General features: G+C 46.4%; 1 long non-coding RNA gene across 1 annotated transcript; it reads right to left on the bottom strand.

Moving 5' to 3' along the window:
- Positions 1 to 1,600: 1,600 nt before the first annotated feature.
- LOC148139513 (uncharacterized) lies at positions 1,601 to 20,091 on the bottom strand. Its single transcript, XR_015753536.1, has 3 exons — positions 20,005 to 20,091; positions 16,161 to 16,265; positions 1,601 to 1,700 (listed from the first exon to the last, which is right to left on the bottom strand). It is a non-coding gene; the product is annotated as an uncharacterized LOC148139513 (long non-coding RNA).
- Positions 20,092 to 22,168: the final 2,077 nt, after the last annotated feature.

Below are 22,168 nucleotides of genomic sequence, written 5' to 3'. Positions count from 1 at the left end.
GGGGAGAGAGAGCGGGGGGAGAGAGAGCGGGGGGACAGAGAGCGGGGGGGACAGAGAGCGGGGGGGGAGAGAGAGCGGGGGGGAGAGCGGGGGGGAGAGAGAGCGGGGGGGAGAGACAGCGGGGGGGAGAGCGGGGGGGAGAGAGCGGGGGGGAGAGAGAGCGGGGGGGAGAGCGCGGGGGGGAGAGAGAGCGGGGGGGAGAGAGAGCGGGGGGGAGAGAGAGCGGGGGGGAGAGAGAGCGGGGGGGGAGAGAGCGGGGGTGAGAGAGCGGGGGGGGAGAGAGCGGGGGGGAGAGAGCGGGGGGGGAGAGAGCAGGGGGGAGAGAGAGCGGGGGGGAGAGAGAGCGGGGGGGGAGAGAGCGGGGGGGGAGAGAGCGGGGGGGAGAGAGAGCGGGGGGAGAGAGAGCGGGGGGAGAGAGAGCGGGGGGGACAGAGAGCGGTGGGGACAGAGAGCGGGGGGGACAGAGAGAGGGGGGGTCAGAGAGCGGGGGGGCAGAGAGCGGGGGGGGCAGAGAGCGGGGGGGGCAGAGAGCGGGGGGGGCAGAGAGCAGGGGGACAGAGAGCGGGGGGACAGAGAGCGGGGGGACAGAGAGAGGGGAACAGATGGGGCCGTGCGATACAGAGGGGGAGAGGACAGAGAGTGGTGGGAGAGGGGGGGACAGTAAGAGATGGGGACAGAGAGACGGGGACGGGGGGACACACACAGAGGGAGGGACACACACAGAGGGAGGGACCCACACAGAGGGAGGGGGACACACAGAGGGAGGGGGACACACAGAGGGAGGGGGACAGGGAGAGAGGGGGACAGAGGGAGGGGGGACAGAGGGAGGGGGGACAGAGGGATGGTGACTAGGAACTGTAGACCTCAGTGGTGGGTAAGCCGTTGGAGGCGATTCAGAAGGATAGGATTTGCATGTATTTGGAGAGTTAAGGAATGATTAGGGACACTCAACATGGTTACTTAACAGGGTGTCTCACAGACTTGATTGAGATTTTTAAGGTAGTCACCAAGAAGATCGATGAGGGCAGAGTGGCAGACATTGTTTATTTGGACTTTAGTAAAGCCTTTAAAAAGGTTGTGCAGGGGAGACGAAGTTGTAAAGTTCGATCCCATGGGATTCAGCAAGAGCTTGCCAACTGGATACAAAATTAGCTTAACAATAGGAGACAGTAATAGTGGAGGGTTGTTTTTCACATTGGAGGCCCGTGACCAGCAGTGTTCTCCAGGAATCGGTGCTGGGTCCATTTTTGTTTGTCATGTGTGTAGATGGTTTTAATTAGAATATACAAGGCATGGTTTGTTTGTGGGTGACATCAAAAACTGTTAAGGTAGACAGTAACAAAAGGTTATCCACGAATACAGAGGGATCCTGATCAATTGGGTGAATGGGCTGAAATGTGGCAGATGGAATTTAATTTGAATAAATGTAAGATATTATATTTTAATAAAGCAAACATCTCCTTTCGCCTCATTAATTAATTACACTAATTAAAAGTAAGGCCTTGAGTAGTGATGTGGAACAAAGAGACCGAGGGGTTCAGGTCTTTGCAGTTTGTGTCACATGTAGACAGGGTGGTCAAGTGGGTGTTTAGCACGCTTACCTTCATTGCTCAGACCTTTAGGTATAGGAGTTGGGACACTGTCATGAGGTTATACATGATGTTGGTGAGGCCTCTTCACTGTGTTCAGTTCTGGTCCCCCTGTTAGAGGAAGGATGTTATTAAATTGGAGAAGGTTCAGAAGATGTTTCCCAGGATGTTGCCATGAATGGAGGGATTGTTTTAGAAGGAGAGGATGGATAGGCTGGGATGTCTGTCACTGGAGAGCAGGAGGTTGAGGGGTGGCCTTATTAGAGGTTTATAAAATCATGGAGTGTGAGCAGCAGCTAAGGTAAGACAGTTTGTTTTAAAATTACTTACCGGTAGCGGACAGCGGTGTTTTTTTCTCTCTTTACAGAAAGAGCGGGAGCAGCAGGGGAAAGTGACGAAGACCGGAGGGGCAGTCGGGTAGGTTTTTTTTTCCCTTTAAAAGCGCGCAGGAGAAGAACCCGAGGCACTACAGAGGTAGTATCTCCCACCCGCCCTCCTCCTCTAACCTAAATAATAAGACCCGTTGTGGTAAGTAGGTAAGTGCTGCATTTTGCTTGTTCTATTCTTTAGACCTAGTTTTTTTTTTACAAAAGGTTACTTTCAGAGGGATGGAAGTGAAGGCAGTGCAATGTTCCTGTTGCAACATGTTTGAGGTGAGGGATGCCATGGACATCCCTGCTGAAAACACTTGCCGGAAGTGCACCCATCTCCAGCTCCTCCAAGACCGTGTTAGAGAACTGGAGCTGTAGTTGGATGAACTTAGGATCATTCGGGAGGCAGAGGGGGTCATAGATCGGAGCTTTAGGGAAGCAGTAACTCCAAAGATGGCAGATAGATGGGTGACAGTGAGGGGGACTGGGAGGAAGCAGCCAGTGCAGGGACCCCCTGCGGCCGTTCCCCTCAAGAACAAGTATACCGTTTTGGATACTTGTGGGGGGGACGACTTACCAGGGGTAAGTAACGGGGCTCAGGTCTCTGGCACGGAGCCTGTCCCCGTTACTCAGAAGGGAAGGGTGAAGAAGAGCAGAGCAGTAGTAATTGGGGACTCGCTAGTTCGGGGCACAGATAGGAGGTTTTGTGGGAACGAGAGAGACTCACGTTTGGTATGTTGCCTCCCAGGTGCAAGGGTACGTGATGTCTCTGATCGTGTTTTCCGGGTCCTTAAGGGGGAGGGGGAGCAGCCCGAAGTCGTGGTCCACATTGGCACCAATGACATAGGTAGGAGGAGCGCTGAGGATGTTAGACAGGCTTTCAGGGAGCTAGGTTGGAAGCTCAGAGTTAGAACGAACAGAGTTGTTGTCTCTGGTTTGTTACCCGTGCCACGTGATAGAGAGTCGAGGAATAGGGAGAGAGAACAGTTAAATGCGTGGCTACAGGGATGGTGCAGGAGGGAGGGATTCCGGTATTTGGATAACTGGGGTTCTTTCTGGGGAAGGTGGGACCTCTATAAACAGGATGGTCGACACCTGAACCTGAGGGGCACCAGTATCCTTGGTGGGAGGTTTGCCAGTGCTCTTGGGGGGGGGCTTTAAACTAACTCTGCAGGGGCATGGCAACCCAGACTGTAGCTTTAGGGTGCAGGACCTGGAGTGTAGGGAGGTTAGGAACATGGCATCAATTTCAAAGGAGGGTGCCTGTAAACAGGAAAGTGGTTTGAAGTGTGTATACTTCAATGCAAGACGTATACGAAATAAGGTAGGTGAACTTGCAGCGTGGGTTGGTACCTGGGACTTCGATGTTGTGGCTATTACGGAGACATGGGTAGAACAGGGACAGGATTGGCTGTTGCAGGTTCCAGGGTTTAAATGTTTTAGTAGGGTCAGAGGTGGGGGTAAAAGAGGGGTAGGTGTGGCATTGCTTGTCAAAGATAGTATTACAGCTGTGGAAAGGACGATGGATGAAGATTCGCCATCTGAGGTAGTTTGGGCTGAGGTTAGGAATAGGAAAGGTGAGCTCACCCTGTTAGGAGTTTTTTTACAGGCCTCCTAATAGTCCTAGAAACGTAGAAGAAAGGATTGCGAGGATGATTCAAGAGAAGAGTGAAAGTAATAGGGTGGTTGTTATGGGGGACTTTCCTGATATTAATTGGGAAAGCTATAGCTCAAGTTCGTTAGATGGGTCAGTGTTTGTCCAATGTGTGCAGGAGGGTTTCCTGACACAATATGTAGATAAGCCAACAAGAGGTGAGGCCATACTGGATTTGGTTCTGGGTAATGAACCAGGCCAGGTGTTAGAATTAGAGGTAGGTGAGCACTTTGGGGACAGTGACCACAATTCGGTGACCTTTACTCTAGTGATGGAGAGGGATAAGTGTGTACTACAGGGCAAGAGTTATAGCTGGGAGCAGGGAAATTATGCTGTGAGGCATGACTTAGGATGTGTGGCCTGGAAAAGTAAGCTTCAAGGCAAGGGTGTAATTGATATGTGGAGCTTGTTCAAGGAGCAACTATTGAGTGTCCTTGATAAGTATGTACCTGTCAGGCAGGGAGGAAAGGGTCGTGTGAGGGAGCCGTGGTTTAATAAGGAATTGGAATCCCTTGTTAAATGGAAGAGGGCGGCCTATGTAAAGATGAGGCGTGAAGGTTCAATTGGGACGATTGAGAGTTATAAGGTAGCCAGGAAGGACCTGAAGAGAGAGCTAAGAGCAGCAAGGAGGGGACATGAAAGGTCCTTAGTTGGTAGGATTAGGGAAAACCCTAAGGCTTTCGATAGGTATGTCAGGAATAAAAGAATGACTAGGGTAGGAATAGGTCCAGTCAAGAATAGTAGTGGGAAGTTGCGTGTGGAGGCTGAAGAGATTGGGGAGACACTGAATGAATACTTTTCGTCAGTATTCAATCAGGAACAGGACATTGTTGTCAATGTGAGTACTGAGCCACAATTAAGTAGAATGGATGGCTTTGAGGTATGTAGAGAAGAGGTGTTGGAAATTCTGGAAAGGGTGAAAATAGATAAGTCCCCTGGGCCTGATGGCATTTATCCTAGGATTCTCTGGGAAGCAAGGGAGGAGATTGCAGAGCCATTGGCCTTGATTTTTATGTCGTCGTTGTCTACAGGAGTAGTGCCAGAAGATTGGAGGCTAGCAAATGTGGTTCCCTTGTTCAAGAAGGGGAGTGGGGATAACCCTAGTAACTATAGGCCGATGAGTCTCACTTCTGTTGTGGGCAAAATCTTAGAGAGAATTGTAAGGGATAGGATTTATGAACATCTGGATAGGAATAATGTGATCAAGGATAGTCAGCATGGTTTTGTGAAGGGCAGGTCGTGCCTCACAAACCTTATTGAATTCTTTGAGAAGGTGACTAAGGGGGTGGACGAGGGGAAAGCAGTAGATGTGGTGTATATGGATTTTAGTAAGGCGTTTGATAAGGTTCCCCATGGTAGACTACTGCAAACAATACGGAGGTATGGCATTGAGGGTGAGTTGGAGGTTTGGATTAGGAGTTGGCTGGCTGGAAGAAGACAGAGGGTAGTAGTTGATGGCAAAGGTTCATGTTGGAGTGCCGTCGCTAGCGGTGTTCCGCAAGGATCTGTTTTGGGACCATTGCTGTTTGTCATTTTTATAAATGACCTGGAGGAGGGGTTAGAAGGTTGGGTGAGCAAGTTTGCGGATGATACGAAAGTCGGAGGAGTTGTAGACAGTGAGGAAGGATGTGGCAGGTTACAGCGGGATATAGATAAGCTGCAGAACTGGGCAGAAAGGTGGCAAATGGAGTTCAATGTAGCTAAGTGTGAGGTGATTCAGTTTGGTAAGAGTAATAAAAAGATGGGGTACTGGGCTCACGGTCGGATACTTGGAAGTGTGGATGAGCAGAGGGATCTTGGTGTCCATGTACACAAATCTTTGAACGTTGCCACCCAGGTAAATAGTGCGGTGAAGATGGCATATGGCGTACTGGCTTTTATTCGTAGAGGAATTGAGTTCCGGAGTAATGAGGTCATGTTGCAGTTGTATAGGACTCTGGTGCGGCCACATCTGGAGTATTGTGTGCAGTCTTGGTCGCCATACTATAGGAAGGATGTGGAAGCACTGGAACGAGTGCAGAGGAGGTTTACCAGGATGTTGCCTGGTATGGTAGAAAGATCGTGTGAGGAAAGGCTGAGGCACTTGGGGTTGTTTTCATTGGAGAAAAGAAGGTTTAGGGGTGACTTGATAGAGGTGTATAAGATGATTAGGGGTTTAGATAGGGTCGACAGTGAGAATCTTTTTCCTCGTATGGAGTCAGCTATTACAAGGGGGCATAGCTTTAAATTAAGGGGGGGGTAGGTATAGGACAGATGTTAGGGGTAGGTTCATTACTCAGCGAGTCGTGAGGTCATGGAATGCCCTGCCAGTAGCAGTGGTGGACTCTCCTTCATTATGGGCATTTAAGCGGGCATTGGATAGGCATATGGAGGATAGTGGGCTAGTGCAGGTTAGGTGGGCTTGGATCGGCGCAACATCGAGGGCCGAAGGGCCTGTACTGCGCTGTATTCTTCTATGTTCTATGTCCTATGTAGATAAGATGAATGGCTGCATGGGAGGGGGATTCAAGACACCGGTGCATACACTTTGAAAAGAGATGACAAAGATTTTAAAAAGACATGAGTTTTTCTATTTTTGCACTTATGGGTTGAACTTCCAGAGGAAGTGGTAGCTGTGAATACAATTACAATACTTAAAAGATATTAGGATAAGTACATAAATAGGAGATATTTGGAGGGATATAGGCCAAGCAGAGGCAGGTGTGATTAGTTTAGGTGGAATTATTGTCGACATGGATTGGTTAGACCACAGGATCCATTTCCATGATACATAACTTTGAAACTCTTAACTCTCGGTGTCTTCGTGTTCACAACTCTCCCAATCACTATCACCTCATGAAGCTTCACAACTCTTCCTTATCTCTGCTATCATAAGCATCTCTGTAACATCCTCCAATCACACAATCCTCCCTATCTCTGTAATCTCGATCCCCACAAATCTCTCTGCTAAGTGCCTTTCTGTAATTCCAGCCTTGAGGATAGCCCATTTTTAACTCAGATTCCTGCACCCTGAGCTCCAGAATTTCCTACTAAACCTCTCTGCTCATTTGCCTCCCCAAAACATTAACCAATCATCTATCATCTATTCTAATATCAAAAAGGTATGAGATGATCGCAGCAGGCCTGTGTGCTTGATGACCAATATGGAGAAGATGGGGGCATTGTGTTCAACAGTTTAATACCAGAGACTCTGACCCCATTTTATTCCGTATTTCTCAGTGATTCCCTCTTTTTGAAGCAGACATGAGTGAGAAGCAGTGGAGAATGTAAATGATACACAGTCTGCATAGTGAGAGGATTCCACCACCACTGGCTGTTTACCCTCCAGCTCCACAATGTCCAATAACCTATCCATGCTATCGCGGATCCTGGCACCAGGGAGGTAACATACTATCCTGGATTCATGCCTGTGGCCACAGAAGTGCCTGTCTGTACCCCTGACGATAGAATCCCCGTCACTCTCTTTCCTCCTGTTCTGTGCAGAATCCGAAGCGGGATACAGTATCTGTTTGATAACGGGATGATCACTGGGAACTCCTGCAATTCCTTCCTGAGCCTTTTACTTGATCTGATAGTCATCCATTCCCTTTCCTAACTCACTGAACGTGCTGTCCATAACATCCTCAGAATTGCAGATGAGCTACAGTGAGTCCATTCACAGCTTCAGATCTGAAAAGCAGTTTCCCAGTAACTGCAGATGGGCACACTTCCTGCACATATTGTCGCCAGGGACACTGGAAGCATCCCTTATTTCCCACATTGTACAAGAGGAGAATACCGTGGATCTGAGGTCTCCTGTAACAATGTCTCTCTAGATTCAGCTAGTTCTCCTATCGCGAGAACTTAAATGAGCTAGCAACCTTTCTTCACTTCAAGCATGTCCATTATAATCTAAAGCCCTGACTTTTACTGAAGCTGACATGTTATACTTTAAAATCTGTTACAAAATATTCAGCAGGTATCTCATAAAAATTGGCTATTCCCATTGGGGCCATGTGAATTTCTGAATGGCCTGAACTAAACCTGAGTTTCAGCTTCACCTTCTCCCTGTCTCACCTCATTGTTTTCACCCAACTCCAAAACACACTCACTGAGCCAAGCAGCATTCTCAGTACAGCCCTGTCATTTTCAGTTGTCAGAATCTGGAACATTCCACCTGAAAAGATGCTGGAATTTTAGTCCAAAGGAATTTTAATGGGTAGCTTGCAGAGAACTGAAAATAAAGAGTTTACAGGTTAACATTACGAAGTGGGTGATTGGGGACTAAATCTGACAGTTCCTGCAAAGAGATGAGGTGCTCCCTTTCAGGGCAATATCTCCTTCCTCAGCTGCAGGGCCCAGAACAGAGCACACACCCAAAGGGTGATCCAGCCACAAATTTGTCAATCTCTCTGATTTTTGCTTTACAAAAGTATTGAAGATTAGATTTAGATTAGTTTACAGTGTGGAAACAGGCCCTTCGGCCCAACAAGTCCACACCGACCCGCCGAAGCGAAACCCACCCATACCCCTACATTTACCCCTTACCTAACACTACGGGCAATTTAGTATGGCCAATTCACCTGACACTGCACATCTTTGGACTGTGGGAGGAAACCGGAGCACCCGGAGGAAACCCACGCAGACACGGGGAGAACGTGCAAACTCCACACAGTCAGTCGCCTGAGGCAGGAATTGAACCCAGGTCTCAGGCATGGTGAGGCAGCAGTGCTAACCACTGTGCCACCGTGCCACTCACTAAATAATATTTTCTCATAGACAGAACAGACAAACCTTTCTGTTTTCACAGTTAAATGCCAATTATATTCAGGTCCTGATGTCTCTGCTGACTGTAAAAACCTGTTTTTGAGATCCCAGTCTCAATTAATATCCCATAAAATGAATTCACACAACAAAACTCACAGTCAGTGCAGGATGAATAGTAAAGACAAATATTTATCTTGCACCTAACCTACACGTCTCTGAAAACTAGGGGCAATTTAGCTCCCAGTGCAATGGCAAAGGAGACAGGGGTTAAAGAGTGAATAATAGGTGGGGACAGAGCCCAAAGGAACATTTGGAAAGAAAAAGGACTGGATAGCGATCTGGCTGGGAGAGTGCATAGCTGTTAATGGAGGGAACAGGAACCGGTGTCTGGCAGCATCTCAGTGGATGTGATGGAAATGGTGGCTGATGTACGTTCTGCCGCAAAAAGACCCTGAGCTTCCAGTTGCCTGCCACTTCAACACACGAGCCTGTTCCCTGGCCAACATCCCTGTCTCATACTTACTGCAATGTTCCAGTGAAGCTTGATACAAACTGGCAGAACACTCCAGAACATACCAAATGGCTCCGTATTTCAATTACAGCAATTTCCCCTCCCATATGGTCAACAATACCCTCCACCGTATCTCCTCTACTTCCCACACCTCCGCCCTTGAACCCAACTCCTTCAACTGCAACAAGGATAGAATCCCCCAAGTCCTCACATTCCACCCAGGTACAACACATCGTCCTCCACCATTTCCACCACCTACAATCAGACCCCATCAGAGATATATTTCCCTCCCCAGCCCTTTCAGCATTCCTCAGAGACCATTCCCTCTGTGACTTCCTTGTTAGATCCACGCTCCCCACCAACCCATCCTCCACTCCCAGGCACCTTCGCTCGCCATAGCAAGAGGTGGAAAACCTGTGCCCACACCTTCCCCTCACCTCCATCCAAGACACCAAAGGATCCTTCCACATTCAGCAGAGATAGTTCTTACATTCAAACATCTCACCTATTGAGTCCTTTGCTCTCAATGTGGTCTCCTCTACAGTGGGGAGACAGGACACCAACTTGCGGAATATTTCAGGGAACACTTCTGGGACACGTACCAACCAACCACACTGCCCTGTGGCCGACAACTTCAACAGCCCCTCCCACTCCGCCAAGGACATGCAGATTCTGGGCTGCCTCCATCGCCAAATCGACCCATCCGAAGCCTGGAGGAATAACACCTCATCGTCCGCCTTGGGACTCTTCAACCACACAGCATCAATGTTTCCTCATCTCCCCTCACCCCACCTTATCCTAGCTCCAACTCTCCAACTCGGCACTGGCCTCTTGAACTGACCCACCTGTCCATCTTCCTTCCCCATTATCCACTCCACCCTCTCACCATTACCTCTCATCTGCATCTACCTATTGCCTTCCTAGCTCCCTTCCCCCCCAACCTACACACCCCCTCCTATTTATTTCTCAGCACTCTTTCCCACACCGCACATTCCTGATGAAGGGCATATACCTAAAATGTCGATTCTCCAGCTACTTGGATGCTGCCTGACCTGCTGTGTGTTTCCAGTGCCACATGTTAACGAAGCTGGAAGAAGAAAACCTCATCACCCACTCGGGGACCCTTCAGCCCTTTGGCCTCAATATCAAATTCAATAATTTTAGATCCTGAACTCTCCCACGTCCTAGCATCCTAGCCCCCTACCCCACACACCAGGCCTTGTAATTATATAGCCTGCTATTACACACTGTGATTAGCCACTAACAGTCCCCATAAACAGCTATTCACTCTCCCCCAGCCAGATCGATATACACTCCTTTGTCCAATTTCTCCTCTCTCTCTCTTTGGGCTCTATTCCCAATCATTTACTCTTTAACCTATACCTTCTGCATATAAACCAACATTTTTTCCTCAGTCACATCAGTTCTGAGGAAGGTTCATAGGATCAGAAATGTTAACTATGACTTGTCTTCACAGATGCTGCCAGACCTGCTGAGCTTTTCCAGCACTTTCTGGTTGTTGTTTATCATTTCCATCATCCACAGTTTTTTCTGGTTTTTATTTAGCGGGAGCTTGTAATTCATGTCAAGCAGCCTACATCATGTGTTTATAAACCACCCCAGTACCCACAAACTCCATTTTTCTCCCAGTCTATGCCACTCCCATCACACTCACTGAGTCCCCCCCTCACAGTGACACTGTGCCTGCACAGCTCATGGTCACGTGTTGGCCTGCTGGCCACACCCCTCATTCACTTCTATTGGCTGGAGGATCACGCCAACTCTCCTATTGGTCTGCAGCTGCTGTCAATCACCTGGGCCCCATTGTGTCATGTTGGTGGGATCCTCCCATAAGTGTTGGGGGCTGAAGGGTGACCTCATTGAGTTTTATAAAACCATGAGGGGCATGAATGGGATAAATAGACAGGTCCAGAACGGGAGGGCATAGGTTTAAGTTGGCAGGGAAAATATTTAAAAGGGACCTAAGGGGCAACTTCTGTCAATCAGAGGATGCTGCATGCATGGAATTTTCGGTCAGGACAAGTGGTGGAGCCTGGTACAATTACACCATCTGAAACGCATCTGAATGGGTATATGAATAGGAAGGGTATAGAGGGATATATGCCAAGTGCTGGCAAATAGGACTTGATTAGGTTAAGACATCTGGTCAGCATGGACGAGTTTGACCGAAGGGTCTGTTTCTGTGCAGTACATCTCTATGGCTCGATGGCTCTGCGGTGGGATGAGCTTCATCATTCACAGTGAATGGGGCATTATCACAGAGTATAAGGGCTGGGGGCTATTCAGCCCATTTGAGCTGTACTTTCTCCCTCTGCAGATGCTGCAAATCTGTCCCAACTCCCCTCCCATCTGTCCATAGCCCTCCAAATCTTTCCTTAAAAAGTTGAATTCCAAATTTGTTTTGACAGTAACTGTTGAATCTGCATTCAGCTGTTGTTCAAACTGTTCCAGATGCTCAGAACTGACTCAGTAAAATAATCTTCTCATTTTTACCTTGCATTATTTGCCAGTTACATGAATGCAGTTACTAAAAATTGTGACAAACTTTCTACTTTCCCTCTCTGTCAACTAAATATCCTGGAGACAAATCTGCTCCTGGTCGAAATCACGACAAGGGGAGGTTGAATAGGCTGGGGCTGTTTTCCCTGGAGTGTCGGAGGCTGAGGGGTGACCTCACAGAGGTACATAAAATCATGAGCGGCATGGATAGGATAAAGAAGATAAATAGACAAAGTCTCCTCCCTGGAGTGGGGGCTTCCAGAACTAGAGGGCATAGGTTTAGGGTGGGAGGGGAAAGATATAAAAGAGACCTGAGGGGCAACGTTTACACACAGAGGTTGGTACGTGTGTGGAATGAGTGGCCAGAGGAAGTGGTGGAGGCCAGTACAATTGCAACATTTAAAAGGCATCTAGATACGTATATGAATAGGAATGATTTGGAGGGATATGGGCCGGGTGCTGGAAGGTGGGATAGATTGGGCTGGAATATCTGGTTAGCATGGATGGGTTGGACCGAAGGGTCTGTTTCTGTGCTGTATATCTCTGTGATGAATGACCTTTCAGCCATTTTTTTTTAAACCAAATAGCTAGTTCTCCCCGTATTCTATGATGTTGAACTTGCTAACCAGTCTGTTGTTATGTGGAACATTGTGTCTTCCTGAAGTCCATGTTAACGATGTCCATGCACAAAGCCATGTTGATTCTCCCCAATTATTTGCCTTTCCAATTACATGCAAATCCTGTCCCTTAGAATCCCTTCCAACAACTTGCCTGCCACTGACTTCAGGCTCACCGGTCTATAGTTCTCTGGCTTTTCCATACCACCTTTCTCAAATAATGGCACACATCTTCCAGCACCTCACCTGTGGTTATTGATGACACAAATATCTCAGGGAGGGGCCCAACAATCACTTCCCTAGCTTCCCACAAATTTCTGGGATACATCTGATCAGGTCCCAGGGATTTATCCACCTTTATCCATTTTAAGACATTCAGGGTATCCTCCTCTGTAACATGGACACTTGCCAAGTTATCGCTATTTATTTGTGCAAATTCTCTAGCTTCCATATCGTTTTTCAGTAAAAACCAATGTGTAATATTCATATAGAATCTTTCCAACCTCCTGCGGTTCCATAGTCAGTCTTGTTGATCTTTGAGGGTCCCTATTCTCTGCCTGGTCACTCTTTGTCCTTAGTGTATTTCTAGAATCTCTTTGGATTCTCCTTAAACCTATTTCCCAAAGCCATCGCTTGTCCCCTTTTTGCCCTCCTGGTTTCCCTCAAGTATTCTACTACTGTCTCTATACTCCTCCAGGGATCCACTCAAACCCAGCTGTCTGTACCTGTCATATCCCTCCTTCATTTTCTTGACCAGAGCCTCAATTTCTCTTGACAGGCAGCATTCTCTACGCCTCCCAGCCTTGCCCTTAACAGGAACATACTGTCTGTGTACTCTCATTGTCTCATTTTTACAGGCCTACGGACGCAATGGCAAATGTGGACAGAGAATCAATCATTCTCAGTAAAGAGGAAGTGTTGGGAAAGGTAACAGCCTAAAGGTAAAAGGGGTGCCTGTCCGTGATGGAATGCATCCCAGGGGCGAAAGGAGATGGCCAGGAAAATAGCAAATGTGTTTATGATAATTCCCGAATATTTGCTGGACTCTGGGACGTATCTGACAGATTGGAAAGCTGCAAATGTGATGCCACTATTTTTTAAAAAAAACACCCATTAGTTTAACTTCTGTAGTGGGGAAAATGCTTGAACCTCTCAAGGAAGTAGTAGCGAGTTATCTGGGCAGAAACTATCCCCCATTGAGCAGACACAGCATGGATTCATGAAAGGCAGCTCATGTTTAACGCATTTACTTGAACTATTTGAGGACATCACAAATGCATTGGACAAGGGGGACCCGGTGGATGTAGTGTATCCGGATTTCCAGAAAGTAATCGACAAGTTGCCACATGAAAGGCTGCTGTATAAGATAAAGGCTGCACGGCTTTATGGGTAATGTACTAGCATGGATACAGGATCGGTTAACCAACAAAAAGTAAAGAATGGGGATAAACGGGTGTTTGGATTAGTGTTGGCACTACAACTGTTTACAATTTACACAAATGTTTTGGAGTTGAGGACCAAGTGTACGGTGTCAGAGTTCAGATTTGAAACAAAGATGAGGTAGAGCAATGTGTGCAGAGGCCACCGTAAGTCTGCACAGGGATACAGATCGGTTGAGTGAGTGGGTAAGGATCTGGCAGATGGAGGACAATGTTGGGAAATGAGAGGTGGCACGGTGGCACAGTGGTTAGCACTGCTGCCTCACAGCGCCAGAGACCCGGGTTCAATTCCCGCCTCAGGCGACTGACTGTGTGGAGTTTGGACGTTCTCCCCGTGTCTGCGTGGGTTTCCTCCGGGTGCTCCGGTTTCCTCCTACAATCCAAAAGATGTGCAGGGTCAGGTGAATTGGCCGTACTAAATTGCCCGTAGTGTTAGATAAGGGGTAAATGTAGGGGTATGGGTGGGTTTCGCTTCGGCGGGCCTGTGTGGACTTGTTGGGCCGAAGGGCCTGTTTCCACACTGTAATCTAATCTAATATGGAGGTCATCCATTTTGGTCGGACTAACAGCAAACTGGATGATGAAATGGTGAAAACTTGCAGCATGCTGCTGTGCAGAGGGAGCTGGGTGTCCTTCTGCATGAATCACAGGAAGTTGGTTTGCAGGTGCAGCAGGTAATTAAGGCAGTGAACGGAATATTGTGCTTCCTTGCTAGAGGGATGGTTATGCTGCAGCTGTACATGCCACACCTGGAGTACTGTGTACAGGTTTGATCTCCTTACTTCAGCAAGGATGTACTGGCACTGGAGGGGGTGCAGAGGAGGGTCACTAGTTTGGGCCTGGAGTTGAGAGGGTTGGTCTATGTGGAGAGATTGAGAAAACTCATTGTAATTTAGAAGAATGGGAGATTGGATGGGGTAAAAAAACAAAATTATGAAGGGAGTAAGTAAGATAGAAGCAGGGAGTTTATTTTCACCAGAGGTGGGTGAAACTAGAGAACGTAGCGTCAAAATAAGGTGGAGCAGATTTAGGACTGAGTTCAGGAGTAACTTCTTCAGCTAAAGGGTTGTGAATCTGTGGAATTCCCTGCTGAGTGAAGCAGTTGAGCTATCAACTTTATTTGCCTTTAAGGCAAAAGGTAGATTTGTGAACAGGAAAGGAATTAAGGGTTATGGTGAGAGAGCAGGAATGTGGAGCTGAGGCCATGAAAAGATCAACCCTGATCTTATTGAATGGCAGAGCAGGTTTGAGGGGTCAGATGAAAGTTTTTGCCTTGTGCCATCAAAAGTGACCTTTGAAAAGTTAAGTTTCTAAATTGGACAATCTGGTCTATTATTTTCTGTAACTATTTTAAAATTAATAGAATTATCAGAGAATCCCAGAATCCCAACAGTGTGGAATGAGACCATTCGGTCCATCACATCGATACTGACGCTCAGAGCCTCCTAACCTCCCCCTGTAACGTTGCATTTTCCAGGGCCACCCAACCTACACATCCCTGAACACTACGGGCAATTCAGCCTGGATAATCCAATCTACCCTGCACATCTTTGGACTGTGGGAGGAAACCAGAGAACCCGGATGCAATCCACGCAGACAACCGCAATAAGGTGATCATGCCTTTCTTAATTCCCAGTTCCACCCAAATAACTTCACTGGGCGTACTCCCATGAATATCCTCCCTAAGCACAAACATAATGCTATCCCTGATCAAAAACGCTACAGCCCCCTCTCTTGACCCCGTTTCTATTCTTCCTATAGCATCTATACTCTGAAACATTCAGCTGCCAGTCCTATCCATCCCTGAGCCACGTTTCTGTAATACTCATAATATCCCAATGCCATGTTCAAAACCATACCCTAAGCCCATCTGCCTTCCCTGTCAGGCCTCTTGCATTGAAATAAATGCAGTGTAACTGCTCAGTCTGACCTCATTCTCTGCTTTGCCCTTGTCTGCCTTGACTATTTGACCTCAGAACTGCACTAGCCTCAGACATACCTCTTTTCTCACTATCTATTTGCAATCACACCCACTCCCTCACTGGTTTAATGCCTCCTGAGTAGCATTAACAAATCTCCCTGCCCAGATATTACACACCTTCCAAATCAGGTACTATCCATCCTTCTTATCAGGTCAACTCTACTCCAGAGGAGATCACAATGATGCAAAAATGTGAATCATTTTCCCCTGCACCAGCTCCTTAGCCACTCATCCAGCACCTCCTCCTCTGTAATATGGACATTTTTCAAGACGTCACCATTTATTTCCCCACATTCTATATCGCCCATGTACTTCTTCACAGTAAACACTGATGCAAAGTATTGTTTCCCTATCTCGCCCATCGCCTGAAGCCCCACACAAAGACTGCCTTGCTGATCTCTATTTTCTCCTAGTTAGCCTTTTGTTCTTAATGTATTTATAAAAGCCCTTTGGATTATCCTTAACCCGATTCGCCAAAGCTATCTCACGTCCCCTTTTTGCCTCCTGATTTCCCTCTTAATTATACTCTTACTGCCTTTATACTTGAAGGACTTTTGGATTGGAATAAATGCAAAATACTACATTCTGACAAAACAAACGAGGGTAGGACTTACACTCAATAAAAGTAGGACCTTGAGTAGTGATATGGGAACGAAGAGACCGAGGGCTTCACTCTTGGAAGTTTGTGTCACATGTAGACAGGGTGGTTAAGAAGGTGCTTAGCACACTTACCTTCATTGTTCAGACCTTTGAGTACAGGAGTTGGGACGTTATGTTGAGGATGTACAGGACGTTGGGGAGGCTTCTTCTGGAATACTCTGTCCAGTTCTGGTTGTGCTGTTATAGGAAGGATATTATTAAATTGGAGCAGGTTCAGGAGAGATTTACCTGCATGTTGCCATGAATGGAGGGATTGTATTCTAAGGAGAGGCTGGATAGGCTGGGATTTTTTTCCACTGGCGTGCATGAGGTTGAGGGGTGACCTTATTAGAGGTTTATAAAATCAGAAAGAGTGTAGATAAGGTGAATAGCCGGGGGAGAGGGGGATTCAAAACTCGGGTGCATTTATTTTGAGAAGAAATGAGAAAGGTTTGAGAAAAGATATAAGGGTTTTTAAAAAAAAATATACGTGTGGAATGAATTTCCAGAGGAAGTGGTAGCTGTGAATACAATTACAATATTTAAAATACATTCAGATAAGTACATAAATAGGAAATATTTGGATGGATGTGGACCAAGCGGAGGCACGTACACTTAGTTCAGTTTGGAATTATGGTTGGCATGGACTGGTTGGACCACAGGGCCTGTTTCCTTGCTGTATAACATTATGACTCTAATCCTCACTAACTCTAAATCCCTCCATCCTCAACTCTCCTGATCACTGTCACCTCATCCAGCCTCACAACTCTTCCTTATTTATATAATTCCTCACCAGCCACAGAACGCTCCCTATCTCATGTCCTCCAGTTTCTCAGATCTCTGCTACAAGTGCCTTTCTTTAGTTCCAGCCTTGAGGATGCCCTCATTCACTCTGATTGGTTGGAAGACAAACTGGTACGACCTGGTCCTCTAGTACTGCCCTCTGCCCCCTATTGGCCTGCGCTGACATCAATCACACGAGACCCATTGTGAGGTGAGTGGTGGGATCCTCCCTCTCTCTGTCCTGGGATGAGCTTCATCATTCATAGTGAATGGGGCAGTATCACAGAGCACAGGGGCTGGGAGCTATTCAGCCCATTGGGACTGTACTCTCTCCCTCTGGAGATGCTGCACATCTGTCCCAATTCCCTTCCCATTTGCCCATAGCCCCCCCAAATCTTCCCCTAAAAAGTAAAATTCCAAATCTGTTTATGAATAACTGCCAAGTCTGTGTCCAGCTGCCAATCAGACAGTTCCAGATGCTCAGACCTTACTGAATAAAATATTGTTCACATGTTCACATATTATTTGCCAATTACCTGAAAATAGTTACTAAAATTGTGACATTGTTCACAATTCCCTTCTCTCTGCAAATTAAATATCCGAGACACAAATTTGCAGCTGGTCAAACTCACTGCTTAACCTTCTCAGCTCCACATACAATTATCTGTGCTTCTGCTAGCTCTCTACAAAAGAGGAACACATCTTATTTTCATTTATTCGTGTCACAGAGATGTACAGCACAGAAACAGATCTTTGGTCCAATTTGTCCATGCCAACTAGGAATCCTAAACTAATGGAATCCTATTCCCAGCTATTGATCCGTATCCCTCGAAACCCTTCCTATTCATGTACCCAATCAGATGCCTTTCAAATGTTGTAATTGTATCAGCCTCCACTACTTCATCTGGCAGCTCATCCAATACACACACCACACACAGCTTGAAAACTTTGCTCCTCAGATCCCTTTTAAATCTTTGCTCTCTTGACTTAAGCCCATGTGATCTTGTTTTGGAACCACCTAACTTGGGGGGGGAAGGACCCTGGCTGTTCACCTTATCCATACCCCTCATGATTTTACAAATCTACATGAAGTCACCTGTCAATCTTTGACTCTCCAGGGAAATTACCCCCAGCCTCTCCCTGTAGCCCAAATCCTCCAACCCTGGCAAAGTCTTTGTCAATCTTGTCTGAACTCTTTCATGATTCAGAACATCCTTCCCAGAACAGGGGATTTTGAACTTAAAACAGAATTCCTGAAATGGCTTAATCAATGTCCTGTCCAGCCACAATATGATGTCCCAGCTTCTGTATTCAATGCATCGACCAATAAATATAAGCATACCATACACCAGCTTCACGAGTCTGCCTATCTGCGACTCTACTTTCAACGAACAATGAATCTGAACTCCATGGTCTCTTTGTTCAGCAACACTCCGAAGGACTTTACCATTAAGTGTATAAATCCTGCCCTGATTTGCCTTTCCAAAATGCAGCACCTCGCATTTGTCTAAATTGAACACCGTCTGCCATTCTTTGCTCCAATGGCCCATCTGATCAAGATCCTGTTGTATTCTGAACTAACCTTCTTCGCTGTCCACGACACCTCCAATTTTGGTGTCTTCTGTAAACCCACTGACTATATCTCATATTTACATCCAAGTCATTTATTTTAGGACCCAATATCCATTCCTGCAGCACACTGCTGCTCACACGCCTCCAGTCCGCAAAGCAACCCAACATCACCACCCTCTGCCTCCTACCTTCAAGCCAGTTTTGTATCCAAATGGCTAGTTCTCCCAACATTCCATGTTATCTAACCTTGCTAACCAGTCTGCTTTGTGGAACATCGTTCAGTGTCCATATCGACAACGTCCACAGTCTGCCTTCATCAATCATCTTTGTCACATCTTCAAAAAAACTCAATCAAGTTAGAAAGAGAGAATTACTCACACAAAGTCATGTTGACTATCCTTAATCTTTCCTGGTCTTTCCAAATACATGTAAATCCTATCCCTCAGAATCCCTTCCAACATCTTGCCTACCACTGACTTCAGGCTGCCTGTTCTCTTGTTCCCTGGCCTTTCCTTACCACCTTTTTAAAATAACAACACCTGTCTTCCAGCACCTCACCTGTCACAAACGATGATATAAATACCTCAGGGAGGGGCACTGCTTTCCTAGCTTTCCACAAATTTCTGGGATACGCCTGATCAGGACCCAGGGATTTATCCACCTTGATGCCATTTAAGACATCCAGTACCACCTCCTCTGTAACATGGACACTTTTCAAGTCATCACTGTTGTTAACTATCAAGTTCTCCAAACTCTCCAGAAAAGAGTAGCATAGTATCTCTCCCACCTCCTGTTGTTCCACAGATGGCCTTCTTGATCTTTAAGAAGTTGTATTCTTTGTCTGTTTTTTCTTTTATCCTTGATATATTTGTAGAATCGCTTTGGATTCTACTTAAACCATTTCCTAGAGATATTTCATGTTCCCTTTTTGCTCATCTGATTTCCCTTGAGTATATCCCTGTAAAAACATGAACCTCTACTCCCAATTCCTCCGCCTCTGCCATATCTGCTTCCAGGAGAAGCAATTCCACTCCAGGACATCCCAGAAAGGATTCCTATTTCAAGGACTGCATTTCCCTCCCACGTGATCAACAATGCCCTCTAATGCATATCCTCCACTTCCTGTACCTCCACCTTCCCCTCACCCCTCCAACCACAATAAGAATATAATCCACCGGTCCTCACCTGCCACCCCACGAATCTCCAGATACAGCGCATTAACCTCTGCAATTTCCGCTACCTACAGTCAGACCCCACCACCAGGGATATATTTCCCTCCCCAGACCTTCCACAGAGACCATGGGATATTTCGTGCTGATGTGCTGCCCCACTGATACCTCAGTCACTCACCCTGCCCAATGGTCTAGTGATACTATTGCTAGATGGATAATCCAGACACCCAGATAACGTTCTGGGGCTCAGAGTTTGGATCCCGTCATAGCAGACAGTGGAATGTGAATTCAATAAAAATTTGGAAGTAAGAATCTATTAAAGACCATGAATCCATTGTTGATTGTTGCAAAAAAAAAAAAAACCATGAGATTCACTAATATCCTTTATGGAAGGAATCTGCCATCCTTACCTGGTCTGGCCTGCATGTGACTCCAGACCCACAGCAACGTGGTTGAATCTTAACTGCCCTTGAGGCCCAGCCAGTGACACCCTCATCCTGTGAATGAATTAAAAAAGGTCAAGTCTTGTATACAATCATACTATTCTTACAGATAAGTGATCTGTTGGTAATTTGCTTCTCAATTCCCGGCTGACTATTTATTTCTCAGTTCCACCTGTACAACTTGCCTGGATGTACTTCCAGGAATATCCTCCTGAAGCCCAGCCAAAATGTTATCCCTCATCAAAACCACCTCATCCCCCTGCTCTGTTGCCACCTTTCTATCCTTGCTATAGCATCTATACCTTGGAACATTAGGAATTGTTAGGACCAGTAGCTTAAGTCTTACCTCTGTAATTGCTGTAATATCCCAGTGCCATTTTCAAAACCATACCCTGAGCTCCTCTGCCTGACCTATCGGGCCTCCTGCATTGAAATAAATGCAGTGTAACTGCTCAGTCCTACCTCATTCTGTGCCTTGCCCTTGCCTGCCTTGACTGTTTGACGCCTGAACTATACCAGCCTCAGACTTGGCTCTTTCCTCACTCTCTCTTTGAGTTTACCTCCATTCCTTCACTGGTTTAATGCCTCCTGAATAGCACTAGCAACTCTTCCCTTTCAGTGCAGGTACAATCCATCCTTCTGATGGAGGTCAATTCTACCCCACAAGAGATTCGAATGATCCAACAATGTGAACTCTTCTATTCCTATGTCATTGATACCAATAAACAACAGCCTCCCCGCAAAATGGTTACTCTCCCCTTGAAGAATATTCTCTCCCTCTCTGAGACATTCTTATACAAAAATTACACATTCGAATAATAAACCTTACACTCATCACATCATTATAAAAAGATTACATAACACATGATGGTTTGGGGAGACCTTTTGAGAGAATGTGATGATTCAAAGGAGAATTTTTAAGCAGCAAAAGGGATTGATCTGGAACGCAATACTCACAATTCGAATATCCAGGTCCTGATGTACTGAGTAATTCAGAGTTTGGCAGAACATTTACTGAGATTACCATCTGAATGTCCACCTGTAATATCCTGTAATACAAGTTTATAAAATCTGTCACTCTCAGTTCAAGTTAGAAACCCACACCATCCCCTCCTCCTGGCGCAGGATTACTGTACATAGTTACAACAGGTCATCAGGAAGGGGAATGGAATGTTTTGTTTAGAGGGTTTTCAGTATGAGAGATTGGAGTATATACCTGAGAGTAACATGAGGAAGTGGTGGTGAGACCACCATATCTGGAGTAAAGTGAGCAGTTTTGGTCCCTTTAGATACGGAAATGTGTCACTTTATTGGAGGCATTTCAGGAAAGATTCACGAGTAGAAAGTCCGGACTGCAGATGCTGGAGATCAGAGCTGAAAAATGTGTTGCAGGAAAAGCGCAGCAGGTCAGGCAGCATCCAAGCAGAAGGAGAATCAACGTTTTGGGCATAAGCTGAAGAAGGGCTTATGCCCGAAACATTGATTCTCCTGCTCCTTGGATGCTGCCTGACCTGCTGTGCTTTTCCAGCAACACATTTTTCAGCAGGGAAGATTCACTGGGATGATCCCTGGTTTGGATGGATTATCTTTTAAATAAAGGCTGAACAGGTTGGGACTCTACTCACTGGATTTTGGAGAAAGAGAGGTGATCTCATTGAGACAGATGGGATTCTTAAGGGGTTTGACTGGATAAATACTGAGTGGATGTTTCCGAGTGTTAATACTGAAAAGGGAGTCTGGAAACAGATTAAGGGTCAGTCGCGGAATCAAGGGTTCTGCTTCAGATTCGTCAAGTTTAAGGTGACACAGAGGCGGGTAAGGGGTTTCAGTCGCAATGGAGCTGGGGTGAGGAGGAGACAAACAATGTTTAAGAGATTGGAATTCCCTGGTGTTTGGGATTGTGTAGATGCCTGATCAGAAGGTCACCTTGGGGTCAAATATAACAGCAATATTGTGAAGAACGTATTTCTGCCTCAGACAGTTACCAGGGAGAGGGAGAGGCTCAGCAGTAAGAGAAAGGAATTTGGAATAACAACTGAAGGCAATGGGTTTAACCGTGACAATGTTTCATTGGAGGAAATTGCAGCTAATCGAGTAGTGGGAATGTGATAAGCAGTTTGGTAACTGAGTA

This window comes from Chiloscyllium plagiosum, unplaced genomic scaffold (genome assembly GCF_037043375.1).
Source record: "Chiloscyllium plagiosum isolate Xiang-an unplaced genomic scaffold, Cpla_swu_hap1 HiC_scaffold_38, whole genome shotgun sequence".
Classification (NCBI taxonomy): domain Eukaryota; kingdom Metazoa; phylum Chordata; class Chondrichthyes; order Orectolobiformes; family Hemiscylliidae; genus Chiloscyllium; species Chiloscyllium plagiosum.
This window is presented reverse-complemented; position numbering and strand designations above follow the sequence as displayed.